Genomic DNA, 13,405 nt, shown 5'->3' on the forward strand with positions numbered 1-13,405 from the left:
GAGGTTAGCTTCTTGGGTCACGTGGTATCGCCGGGTATTCGAGTCGACCCAAGCAAAATTTCAGCCATACTCAACTGAAACCTCCAAGAAATATTCTCGAGGTTCGAGCTTTTGGGACTTGCGGTTACTACCGACGGTTTGTAAAAGGATTCTCGATGATAGCCACACCCATGTGGCGCTTGAGAAAGATGTCAAGTTTGAATGGACGGAAAAGTGTCGAAAAGTTTTGACCAATTGAAAACTCATTTGACGGAAGCTCCGATACTAGTACTGACCGAATCGGCAAAGAGTTTGTCATCTATAGTGACGCCTCCCTACTTGGGTTAGGTTGCGTATTGATGCAAGAAGGTCGAGTTGTGGCCTATCGTCGAGACAATTAAAGCCACATGAGAAAAATTATCCGACCCATGATCTCGAATTGGCGCCATCGTATTCGCCTTAAAGATATGGCGACATTACTTATTTGGTGAGAAGTGCCATGTGTATTCGGATCACAAAGTCTCAAATATTTGATGACTCAAAGAGACTTAAATCTGCGACAAAGGCGTTGGCTCGATTTGTTAAAGGATTATGAGCTGGTCATTGACTATCACCGGGAAAGGCTAATGTGGTTGCGGATGCCTTAAGCCGAAATCTTTGTTTGCTTCTGACGATGAATGTACACTTGTCTATCCTACCCGACAATGTGTTAGTAGCGAATTAAAGGCCAAACCATTGTTGACTCATCAAATTCGTGAAGCTCGAGAAAATTGATGAGGAGTTGCGTGCAAAACGAAATTTGAGTGTGTTACGAACAAGGAATCGGAGTTTCAAATTGATGATGACGATTGTTTGAGGTTGAAGTCGTTTGTGTGTTCCAAAGAATTGAACTTATTTCGATAATTCGAGCGAAGCTCATTGTAGCGAATGGCAATCCACGGGAGTACGAAGATGTACAATGAGTTGAAACGTCGGTTTTGGTGGCATGGTATGAAGCGAGACATCTCGACTTTGTTGCAAGATGTTTAATATGTCAACAAGTGAAAGCGGAGCATCAAGTGCCTTGAGGTTACTTGACCGATCACGATACCCGAGTGGAAATGGGATCGAGTCACAATGGACTTTGTGTCCGGATTGCCGTTGTCAACAAGTAAGAAGGATGCAATTTGGGTTATTATTGATAGGCCGACTAAGTCGGCTCACTTTATCCCTATGCGTATGGATTTTCATTGGATAAACTAGCTGAATTATGCGTTTCTCAGTTGTGAGATTACACGAGTACCGATTTACATTGTGTCGGATAGAGATCCGAGGTTCACCTCGCGATTTTGGAAGAAATTACAAGAAGCATTGGGCACCAAGTTGCATTTCAGCACCGCCTTTCACCCCCAAACCGATGGTCAATCCGGCGTATAATTCGGATACTTGAGGATATGTTGAGATGTTGCATCCTCGAGTTCGATGGTTCGTGGAGCGGTACCTACCTTTGATTGAATTCGCACAACAATAGTTTTCAATCAAGTATTAAGATGGCGCCTTACGAGGCTTTGTGCGAGCGTAAATGCCGTACACCATTGTTTTGGACCGAGCTCGGTGAGAACAAAATTTTGGAGTGGATTTGATTAAAGATCTTTGAGCAGAAAGTAAAAGTAATCCGTGAAAATCGAAGATAGCCTCCGATCGTCGAAATCGTATGCGGATTTGAAGCGAAAGGACATTGAGTATCGGTGGGAGATAAAGTGTTTCTTAAAGTTTCGCCGTGGAAAAAGATACTCAGATTCGGCCGTAAGGGCAAGTTGAGCCGAGATTCATTGGGCGTCTGAAATCTCCGACGAGTTGGCCCGATTGCGTATCGTTTGATCTTGCCCCGAACTTGGAAAGATTCTAGCGTCTTCCATGTTTCAATGCTTGACGCTATAGATCGATCCGTCGCACGTAATTAGTCCATCGAGGTTGAAATTCAAGCCGATATGAGTTATGAAGAAGAACCGATTCGTATCCTAGCTCGTGAAATGAAAGAGTTGCGAAACAAAAGGGTTCCGCTAGTGAAAGTGTTATGGCTCAAACACGGGATAGAAGAAGCTACTTGGGAACCCGAGAACTCTATGAAAGAGCAATATCCAAACCTATTTACGGTAAGATTTTCGGGGACGAAAATTTCTAAAGTGGGGAGAGTTGTGACACCTTAAAGCGACCCTAGTCGAAATGTGGTTTGGGACCACAAAACCAAGGCATAAAAATAATTTAATATTTATTTTATTGCCTATAATGTGTGTTAACTCATGTGTGATATTTTTATGCTTTGATTTAGAATTATAGATGTGAATTTCACTAGAAAGGACCTAGTAATAAACTTTGAAAGTATGAGGAAATGTGTGATGACTAATTAAAGGATGCATGCAAAACAATGGACTTGCATGTCAAATTTCCCCATAGCTAGTGGCCGGCCATGACAAGGATTTATGGGCAAAAATCATGTCATGAAACATGTTTAGTAAATGGGTTATGATGGAAAGAATAAAATAAGGGTTATGGAATAAACAATTAATGTTAGTAGATGAGAAACAAAAAAAAGTGTCCATCTTCCTCCATAGCTTGGCGAATGTCCTAAAGGAAGAAAGAAAAATTTTGTTCATCTCTTTTCACTCTCTTGTTGGCCGAAAATACTAAGGTTAAGGAAGGAGTTTTGCTTCATACTTGGTTTGGAAGAGGATTAGGAAGAGGTTGGCTAAACTTGCATCAAGATTAAGGTATGTTTGAGGTTCATGCATGTTTTTAGTTGCTAGCTTAATGTTCTTGTTAGCCCATGGTTCAAATCCTTGTTATATCATGGGAATGAAATTGACCAAAGTGAATGTGGTGTTAATGCCATTGCATGTTAAATAACAAGCTTGAAAGTGAAACATGTGATGGAGGATTGAAGATTCTTAGATTTTCTTTTAGCATTTTTTTGAATGAGATACTAAGTTCTTTGTTTCACCATGACCAAATTGAAATGGTGTGGTGTTGTGGTATTCGCCATGATATATCCATAAGTATAATTCATGCATGTTGCATGGTAAGTAAGATTTAAGCTTTGGAAATGTGTATATATTTGGATATAAGCCACTTGAGAATTGGCCCTTGCACCTACATGAATATATGTTTGCACATGATGGATTGGTATGACATATATACTAATTCAAAGTGTATATTTGCTTGTGATGATGTGTTGATTATGAAGTAAATAAGAGATGTGCAATGAATTACGATATGTAATGTGTTAGTAGTAAAATGTATGCTGTTTTTTTGTGTGGTATTAAGTGTATATTCGCCACATGAGGGTAATTAGTGTGCATGCATTCGGTTTGAGGCAAGCATATTGATGCCTATTCTTGGCTTAGAAAATTGACTAAGAGGAATATTAACTAATGTGTTGAGTTCGATTTATGATTTCGTACATATACAACTTTGATGCCTAATGTATATAAGGGCCAAGTACTTTGAACTTCACGTTGATGTTTGAATGTATTGAATTGCTTGTTGTGATGTAAAAATGTGCATGACCATTGTGTATTTGAGCTAAAGGATGGCCATATGACCATTTACACTCCTTGTCATATTCGCCATAAGCTATCATGATGAGATTTTAATAAGTTAAATTTGTGTAAATTAGCTCAAGAGCAAAGGGAGCTAAATCCGATAAAGGGAAGGAAAAAGTAGTTGAATAGCCGTCGAAATCGCTCGACAACATCCAAGGTAAGTCTTGAGTGATGACCCTACTTGAATTATATCAAAATTATGCTCCTTGTTTGTGTGGCCATTGAGCGAAATAGTAAAGGTTGATAGATATTTTGTGTTAGAGCTTTAATAACGAAAATGAACTATGGGCGTGTCTTGAATATTGATATATATGTAAGTGAACATTGGAAATATATCCGGGCTAAGACCGAAGGCATTCGTATGCGAGTTGATATATCCGGGCTAAGACCGAAGGCATTAAATGCGAGTTGATATATCGGGCTAAGACCGAAGGCATTAAATGCGAGTTGATATATCCGGGCTAAGACCGAAGGCCTTTGTGCAAGTCACCAAATCCGGGTTATGACCGAAGGCAATCGTCTGAGTCGCTATATCCGGTTAAATCCGAAAGTATGTGATTCGAAGTGAGCAATCTTGCTGTGAAAATTTCAGCTTATACACTTGTGAAAATTCCAGCAATGAGGTATGTTTGTATGTGCTTGTACTAATTGAATTCTTACAAGTAAGTATCGCTAAGTTGATAAGCGAGCTACCGGCCTTGGGCTAAGTTGTTCTTTTGTGTATGAACATAAGGGTCGGTGATGTGAAATAAGTATGAGTATGGGAATGTGAATTAGTAAAGTGGTTTAATTAGCCATGTGAATAAAATACCTTAGTCAAAGCTGATTTCATTGCTTGAGACTTACTAAGCATTAAAATGCTTACCCGTTGCTTTGGCTCTCTGTTTTATAGGTTTATTTCGTTAGCTATCGGATTCGGGATCAAAGAAGTCGAAGTCATCCACACTATCGAAGCCCCATTTTGGTACAAATTTTGGTTGAACTTTGAAATGGCATGTATAGGACCATCCTTTGTTGAAGGTCATGTACCTTCCGGTTTGTGTAAACTTGGATAGCCATGCGAAAATGGCTTATATCGTTTTAGCATAGAACTATAATCGTTTGTATGTTGACCCTTATGAGGTATGGAATTATTTTGAAACGATTAGCCATTGGAATGGTTAATCATGATCACGCTTTGTGCTATGTATGTAAAAGGGCCAATTGAATCATGGAAAGTATGAAATAGGTAAAGCCTACTAAAGGCAGATGCTGACAGCAGCAGTGACGTGGATGTGAAAAATCACTAAAAATAGTAGGAATGGTATTAAATAGCAAATAAATTATGTAAGTGTACCTTGATGAATCTACTTTCATATGGAAGAAACGAAATGGTCATATGAGTTATAAGTTAACAGATTTTAAAGTTCTTGTGAAATAGGGCCAGAACGGTTTCTGGATCCCCTGTTCCAACTTTGGAAAATCATTGTAAATTAACCAGAGATAATTAGGAGTCATTCCATATATGTGTAGATTCCTCTCTGAGTCTAGTTTCTATAGAAACAAACGGCATTAGTATTGAAGCCCTGTACAGGGAGATATCTAATTCGTAACGCACAAAGGTCAGTGTAGTCGATCCCTACAACAGCCGAGACTTTAACTAATAAACTGTACTAATTGGCTCGACCAAAATTCTAGAAAAAATATGTAGATGGACATATGAGTCTAGTTTCAGGAAAAATTTACGGAACTGATTTTCGAGTTGTAAAACTCAAGTTATGAATTTTAGAGCGACTAGTACTCAGATTGGCAGCTTGTCTGAAAATTGTCAATAAGTGGGTTGAAGTGCAGTTAACACCTCGCGTTCGAATAACTGCTTATCACGTAAAATTCGCAACACTAATCTCAGGTGCTTAGCATGTTCGGTCTCATCTCTTGAATAGACCAAGATGTCATCAATGAACACAACTACAAACCAGTCCAAATACTGTCTGAAGATCCGATTCATCAAATTCATAAATACAGCAAGGGCATTAGTGAGCCTAAACGGCATCACTAAGAACTCGTAGTGACCGTATCTCGTTTTGAAAGCAGTTTTGGGTATATCCGTATCTCGAATTTGCAACTGATAATAACTGGATCTCAAATCTATCTTTGAAAACACCGAGGCTCCCTTTAGTTGATCAAACAAATTGTCAATGCGCGGTATCGGATATTTATTCTTTATTGTCACCTTATTCAGTTGACGATAGTCGATGCACAACCTTATGGTTCCGTCCTTCTTTTCACAAACAATCTTGGTGCACCCCAAGGTGAGAAACTTGGTCGGCGAAACCTCTATCCGTCAACTCTTGCAACTGAGATTTCAACTCTTTTAACTCGGTTGGTGCCATACGATACGGAGCTATCGAAATCGGTGTAGTCCCAGGTACAAGCTCAATACCAAACTCTACCTCCCGAACAGGTGGTAAACCCGGTAATTCTTCGGGAAAAAGATCTGGGTATTCACAAACCACTGGCACAGATTCAGGCTTCTTTTCTAACTCTTTGTCATCAAGTACATACGCAAGGTATGCTTCACACCCCTTTCTTACACATTTCTAAGCCAGCATCGACGATATTATAGCTGGCAACCTATTCAAGTCAGTAGACTCGACTCAGATTATCTCGTTATTTACACACCTCAAATCGATGGTTTTTCTTTTACAATTTACAATTGCATCATGTACGGTCAACCAATCCATACCGAGGATAACATCAAATTCGTCAAACGGTAAAAGCATCAAATTGGCCAGAAAACAGGAACCTCGGATTACTAGGGGACATTTCTTGCACACTTTTTCGACAAGCACGTAACGACCCGAGGGATTTGACACCGAATTACAAACTCGAGAGACTCAACGGTGAGAGTCTTCTTTGGATGCTAAGGTTTCACATATATAAGAATGAGTAGAACCAGGGTCAATCAAAGCAATCACATTAGTATCAAAGAGAGTAAAAGTACTGGTAATAACATCTGGCGAGGAAGCATCCTCGCGTGCGCGTATAGCGTAAGCTCTAGCAGGAGCACGAGCCTCAGATCTGGTTGTAGCATCTCTAGATCCTCTCTGACCACCACTAGTATTGCCCGTATTCCTAGATGGTTTACCTCGAGCAGTAGTAGCTCTCGGTTTCCCACTCTGAGTTACATTCTGTTCAGACAACCTCGGGCAATCTTTAATAAAGTGGTCAACTGATCCACACTTGTAACAGGAGCGGTCATGTAATCTACAACTCCCCGAATGCCATTTACCACAATACTGACACTCCGTTCTGTCTCGACAATCATTTCCAACACTGGCGACCGAAGTGACTCGTGCACTCACAGGGGGTCGATCGCGATCTCGCCTAAAAAAGCCCGAAGTGTCTCTAGATCGGCCTAGATCATATCTAAATTTCTTCGATGACTGTTGAAAGGGCCTCCTCGAAGACCTCTTACGAAACTCCTTTGCTCCCATATCAGCTTTTCTTTTCTCCATACTGAGCTCCTCGGCTTTGCAAGCTCGCTCGACAAGTACTACAAATTCTTGGATTTCCAAGATGCCAACATACAACTTTATATCATCATTCAGTCCATCCTCGAAATGTTTACACATTACGGCTTCTGAGGAAATGCATTCTCGTGCGTATCGGCTAAGCCTTACAAATTTTCATTCATAGTCGGTAACCGACATGGAACCTTGTTTAAGTTCAAGAAATTCCTTCCGTTTTTGATCCATAAATCTCTGACTGATATACTTTTTCCGAAACTCGGTTTGGAAAAACTCCCAAGTTACTTGCTCTCTGGGCATAACAAAAGTCAACATATTCCACCAATAGTAGGCAGAATCACGTAGGAAGGAGATAGTACACTTTAGGCACTCATCGGGTGCGTAAGATAGCTCATCGAGTACCCGGATAGTGTTGTCCAACCAAAATTCAGCTTACTCGGCATCATCGCTATCCGTAGCCTTAAATTGAAGAGCCCGTGTTTTGATTCATCAGCTGGGGCTTATTTGACCTTATTTGGTCAGTTGCCGGAGGTATTGTAGGTACAAGGGTGGCATTAGTCGGGAATGGAGGTTGTGGAACAGCCGTATTAGTTCGAATGTATTGGTTGAACCAATCATTCATCACGCTATAGAAAGCTTGTCTAGCTTCATCATTCGGATTACTAGCAATAGGTTGAGAGTCCACGAAGCATTCCTTGTCTTGGGAGCAGCGCTACACTCTCAAGATCATCATTATCGCTTCGGTCGGGATCGGGATCCATTACTATAATAAACACATTTTCAATTGTCGAAATCACCACACTATCAAATAACCACATAATGGCATGTATAGCTAGACCCAAACGTATTACGGTAGTCCTAGAATCGACTAAACCGTAGCTCGATACCAATAAAATTGTAACACCCGTGCAGAGACCATTGTCGGAAGCGACCACGAGGTGCTAACAGACATAATTCATGTATGTTCACATCCATTTTAAAATTTCAGACGGTTGGCTAACTGCATCACTGTCACCTTAAAAATCATATCTTGAGTTCCAAAGCTCGAACATCAGTTTCGTAATTTTTCCCTGAAACTAGACTAATATATCCATCCACAAATTTTTTTCTAGAATTTTGGTCGAGCCAATTAGTACAGTTTATTAGTTAAAGTCTCCCTATTACGAGGTTCGACTACATCGACCTTCCCTGCATTGCGACTTAGATAACTCCTTATACAGGGCTTCAATACTTATGCCGTTTGTTTTAATGAAACTAGACTCAAAAGGAATCTATAAATATATGGAATGACTTCTAATTATCTCTGGTTAATTTATAATGGATTTCCAAAGTCAGATCAGGGGATCCAGAAATCACTCTGGTCCTGTCCCACGAAAACTTAAATATCTCTTTAAATACGACTCATATGACCATTTCGTTTCTTCCATATGGAAGTAGATTCATCAAGGTTCGATTACATAATTTATTCACTATTTAATTCCATTCCTACTATTTTAGTAATTTTCAAATTCACACTACTACTCTGTCAAGATCCGCCTTTAAGGTAGACTTTACCTATTACAAAGTTTCCCTGATTCAACTAACCCTTTAGCATATATAGCACATAGTATGATCGTGATTAACCATTCCAATGGCCAATCATTGCCAAGCATATCCACACCTCTCAATAACCATATACATACAAAATGATTATAACATTATGCTCAAAAATATATATAAGCCATTTTCGCATGGCTATCCAAATTTGTACAATATCGAAAGGTACATGACCAACATCAAAAAGGGTAGTCCTATACATGCCATTTCAAAGTTCAACCAAAAGTGTACCAAAAGGGGCTTTGATAGTGTGGATGACTTAGACTTCGACAATCCCGAGTCCGATAGCCGACGAACCAAAATCTATAAAACAGAGAATCAAAGAAACGGAGTAAGCATTTAATGCTTAGTAAGTTTTGAGCCATGAAATTAGACACAACTAAAGTATAACATTCGTATGGCTAAACGGATAATTTCATATGCACAAATTCTCAATATCATACTTACTTCACATTATCGACCCTTATATTCATACACAAAAGATAAATTTAGCCAAAAGGTGGTAGCTCATTTATCGATCGAAGCGAATACTATTTGTAAGGAATCAACCAATTCAATGCAAATCTGAAACATACCTCATCATTTGGGATTTTACGAGCGTATTAATTGAAATTATTACAGCAAGATCGCTCATTCCCAAGCCGGTACCTTGAGATTTAACGGATATAGCTACTCGCTCGAATGCCTTGGGACATAGCCGGATGTAGTAACTTCGCACAAATGCCTTGGGACTTAGCCGGATATAGTAACTCGCACAAATGCCTTGGGACTTAACTTCGGATATAGTAACTCGCACAAATGCCTTGGGACTTAGGCGGAACTAGTCACTAGCGCAAATGCCTTGGGACTTAGCCCGATTATCATCCGAATATTCACGTACATATCAATAAATCATGACACATTTATATCTCATTTTCATAATTAGAGTTCAAACACAAGTCACGTATTAAGCATTAACATTTTCAGCTCAAAAGCTACATACAAATGGCATGATTTTGATTTGCTTATAACATAATCTAATCGAATCATAATCTAAGTTTCATTACTCGAAAACTTACCTCGGATGTTGTCGAACGATTTGGTGACTATTCAATCACTTTTTCCTTTCCCTTATCCAACTTTGGTCCTCTAAGCTCTTGAGCTAATTCAAACAAATTTAACTTATTAAAGTCTCATTATGCTAGCTTATGGCTGAATATGACAAGGAGTTTGATAGGTCATATGGCCACTTTTAGCTCAAATACAAAATGGTCATACGCATTTTTAATCACATTGAGTATTTTAATACAATTAATCTAACATTTCCTCATGTGCACCTTTATGACCGAAAACACACATCATTAACCTAATACCAATTACTAAGCACTTTAGCAATTTCTCCTTGAGCCGATTATCCAAGTTAAGATAGATTCATCATCATGCTTACCTATAACCGAACACATGCAACACCAATCCATCTATTCATTCATGCGTGCATCTTATTCAAGCATGTATATCTACAACCGAATTCATCATATAAATGACTATGAATTTACTCAAACAATCTCAATACCACACATGGTGCTCAAGCCCTTTTTCAATTTCAAAACTCGGCTAGTACAACTATATACACTAGTAAATCAAACTCTAACAATTGCACTTCACCTTACTACCATTTCTCATCCAAATAACATGAACAACAACCATATTTCTCTTCTACTTCCTACCATGGCCGAATGCATCAAAACACCATACCATTTCAATTTTGGTCATGGTTAAACAAAGAACTTAATGTCTAACTCAAAAATGCTAAAAAGAAAATTCAAAAGTCATCAATCCACCCTCACATGTATCCTTACAAAGCTTCACTTTTAGCATGCAAATGACATCAACACCAATCCACCTTAGCCGAATATCATCTCCATGACATAGCAAAGATTTGAACCATGGGCTAGGTAGAACTCAAGCTAACAACTAAAAGCATGCATGAATCTCATGGAACAACATCAACATACCTTAACCTAGATACAAGTATGGCGAACCTCTTCCTAATCCTCTTCCAAGTCGAACATGAAGCAAGAGAGCACCTTCCTTCTTCCTTCCTCCTTAAATTTCGGCCAAAAATGTAAAAGGATGGACACTTTTTTTCTTTGTTTTCATCATTTTCCCTTCCATTATTTTATTACCATACTCCTTATTTTATCATTACTCCCATGAAACACCAACATAACATGTTTATGACATGTTTTGCCCATCACACTTTGTCCACCCTATTTGTCATGGCCAGCCACTACTAATTAGGGTGGAAATTGACATGCAAGTCCACCCTTTTTATTACATGCACTAATAGATCCTTATGTTTTGACCTACCACATTTCAAAAGTGTCACACATAAGTCCTATTGACTAAATTCACATGCAATTTACTAAATCAAAGCTTAAAACTTTCACACATTCATATTCATATATTTTAGACAATAAATATCATATTCAAATAATTTGGTGACTCGGTTTAGCGGTCCCGAAACCGCTTTCCGACTAGGGTCACTTTAAGGCTGTCACAATTACAGAACCATGAGATGTTCACAGCTATATGAACATACCCATGAGAACTAAAACCTTTCCAGGGAGGTAGTTATGTGAGGTATATCATCATTTACACAAAAGGCAAAACAGTTTAAGGACATCACGTCTACTGGTCAGCTAGTAAAGTAAATATGCTTTCAGAAGGGAAGGTTCAAGGGTGGATACCTACCTATCCTATACAACTACCGATCGTAGGTTCTATCACCACATTGAATCAATTTTTTTGATAAACTACCAATTTTCATTCATGTGGGGAATTGTTGGAAAAATGGCATATTATGGGAAATTTGAGGTATATTCTCAATAGGTAAAGGTGGAGTGTTAATCATAAAATTATGGTTTCATATACTACTCCAAGAGACCTTTAAAATGGTATATCATATGCTCAAAATGGTTGAGTGATGAATGAGAAATTGATGCCCAAATTAAGCTACTTGGAAACATTTGTTGAGGAAAAGTAAAAGCTTAGATCCCACATTGGTTAAATACCAAGTGTGAGGTGTGTATATTTATGGGAGCCCTCTTGAAGGGTGATTGAATGACTAAGCTTGGAACCCTACCTTGCGCTCAGGCGGGGGGTGCAAGTTCAAACTTGACGGGTTGGAGCGCACTCGCACGACGTGGGCGACGCGAAATGTTTGAACTGATCGGGTTCAAAATGGGCCTGTGAATATTTTACCCCAACACGAAACTATTTTTCTTTAGTAGACATTATCTGTTTATATAAGGAAATTTATCTTATTTTATTTTATTTGGTGGATATTTCCAAAATTCTGTTATACTAAATTCCTATAAAAGGCTATGAATCTGAAGAATTTCTCCACACTGATATCCTCTCACACTGAACTTATTTTGCTATCAAATTCTTCTTTTCCTCTCCATATTTTCTAACATTCCAATGATAGAAAAAGGCAATATTTGCTCGTTGATTGCTGCAGAGGTGCTATTGCTTTGATCATTGTGTTGTTGTATCTTGGGAGACATTCGACCAACGTTCTCCAAGTACCGTAAGAGCGGTCGAACCTGCCTTAAGGAAACTTTGTTAAGCAAGCCTCAACGTTTAGTAAATTCTCTATTCTTATTTTTTATTTCAACTTTTATTACGGTTTTTATTTATTTACATATTTGACAACTTAATTATAAATTATTCTATTTATATTATACATTACATATAAATATGTGTTTATTTATATTTAAATATTTTATTCGCTAATTTGTTTTGTCCAACATATTGTGCATAGTCCACGTTGCCTGTAACAGTCGAGAAATCACGTTTGCATTGACTCGACCACATTTTGATTCAACATGGCTACATTTCAAGGCTTTGTTAAGCTCTTATAACAACACCTGGAAAGAAGAGAAAATGCAAGAGCGACTCCCAAACTTTTGTAACGGATAAGAAATAAATAGAATAAAAGCTTTTGTTCCATTCTCCTTTAGCTGCCTAGTTCTACCAACTATGCTAGGGTGACATGTAAGCATATGAGAGATATTATGCTCCTCTTACCATACCGGTTATATAACTTTGCTATTTGATCTAGTAAGATGTTAAATTTTATGGGTTTATGGGAATATTATTTAGTTTGTATAGGTTTATGTGTGTAGAAATGTAGTAAGACTTAAGTTATGATGGATAGCCTATAAGTATTAAGTTCATGGCATTAAGTTTTTCTTTTTCTTTGTAGAAACTAAAGAAAAACAACTTATTAAACTTATAACATCCTGACTGCTTCAACTACTTCTTAAATAAATCAAAATATTTTTTACTAAAGTTTTGAATACTTTCTCAAATATAATAAAATGTTGAGTTGAACTTGTATTTTTAAAATTAAGATAACATATATTTAATAAGATATCAATTTTAGAAGTTACGAGAATGCTAAAACTTCCATCAACCATAATTGATTCTTGAATTTCTTTTTAAACTTTAACGTAAACCCAAAATTATTTTTTAAAGAGAAACTTAAATTTTTTATTTTAAAATATGATTTTATAGGTGTCTAGAAAAAGATCAATGATGACTCCCTCTTTCATGAAAACCCCATGTTCTCTAAAAATCAAAATTATCATATATAAATTCAAACTTGTATGCTATAAATTATTTTTACCTACTCAAAGAGGTTTAAACTTTGTTTTCAAGTTCCTCAAAAATTGTTCCTTTTATGTCTGGCATGTT

Source organism: Gossypium arboreum, chromosome 13 (assembly GCF_025698485.1).
Source record: "Gossypium arboreum isolate Shixiya-1 chromosome 13, ASM2569848v2, whole genome shotgun sequence".
Classification (NCBI taxonomy): Eukaryota; Viridiplantae; Streptophyta; class Magnoliopsida; order Malvales; family Malvaceae; genus Gossypium; species Gossypium arboreum.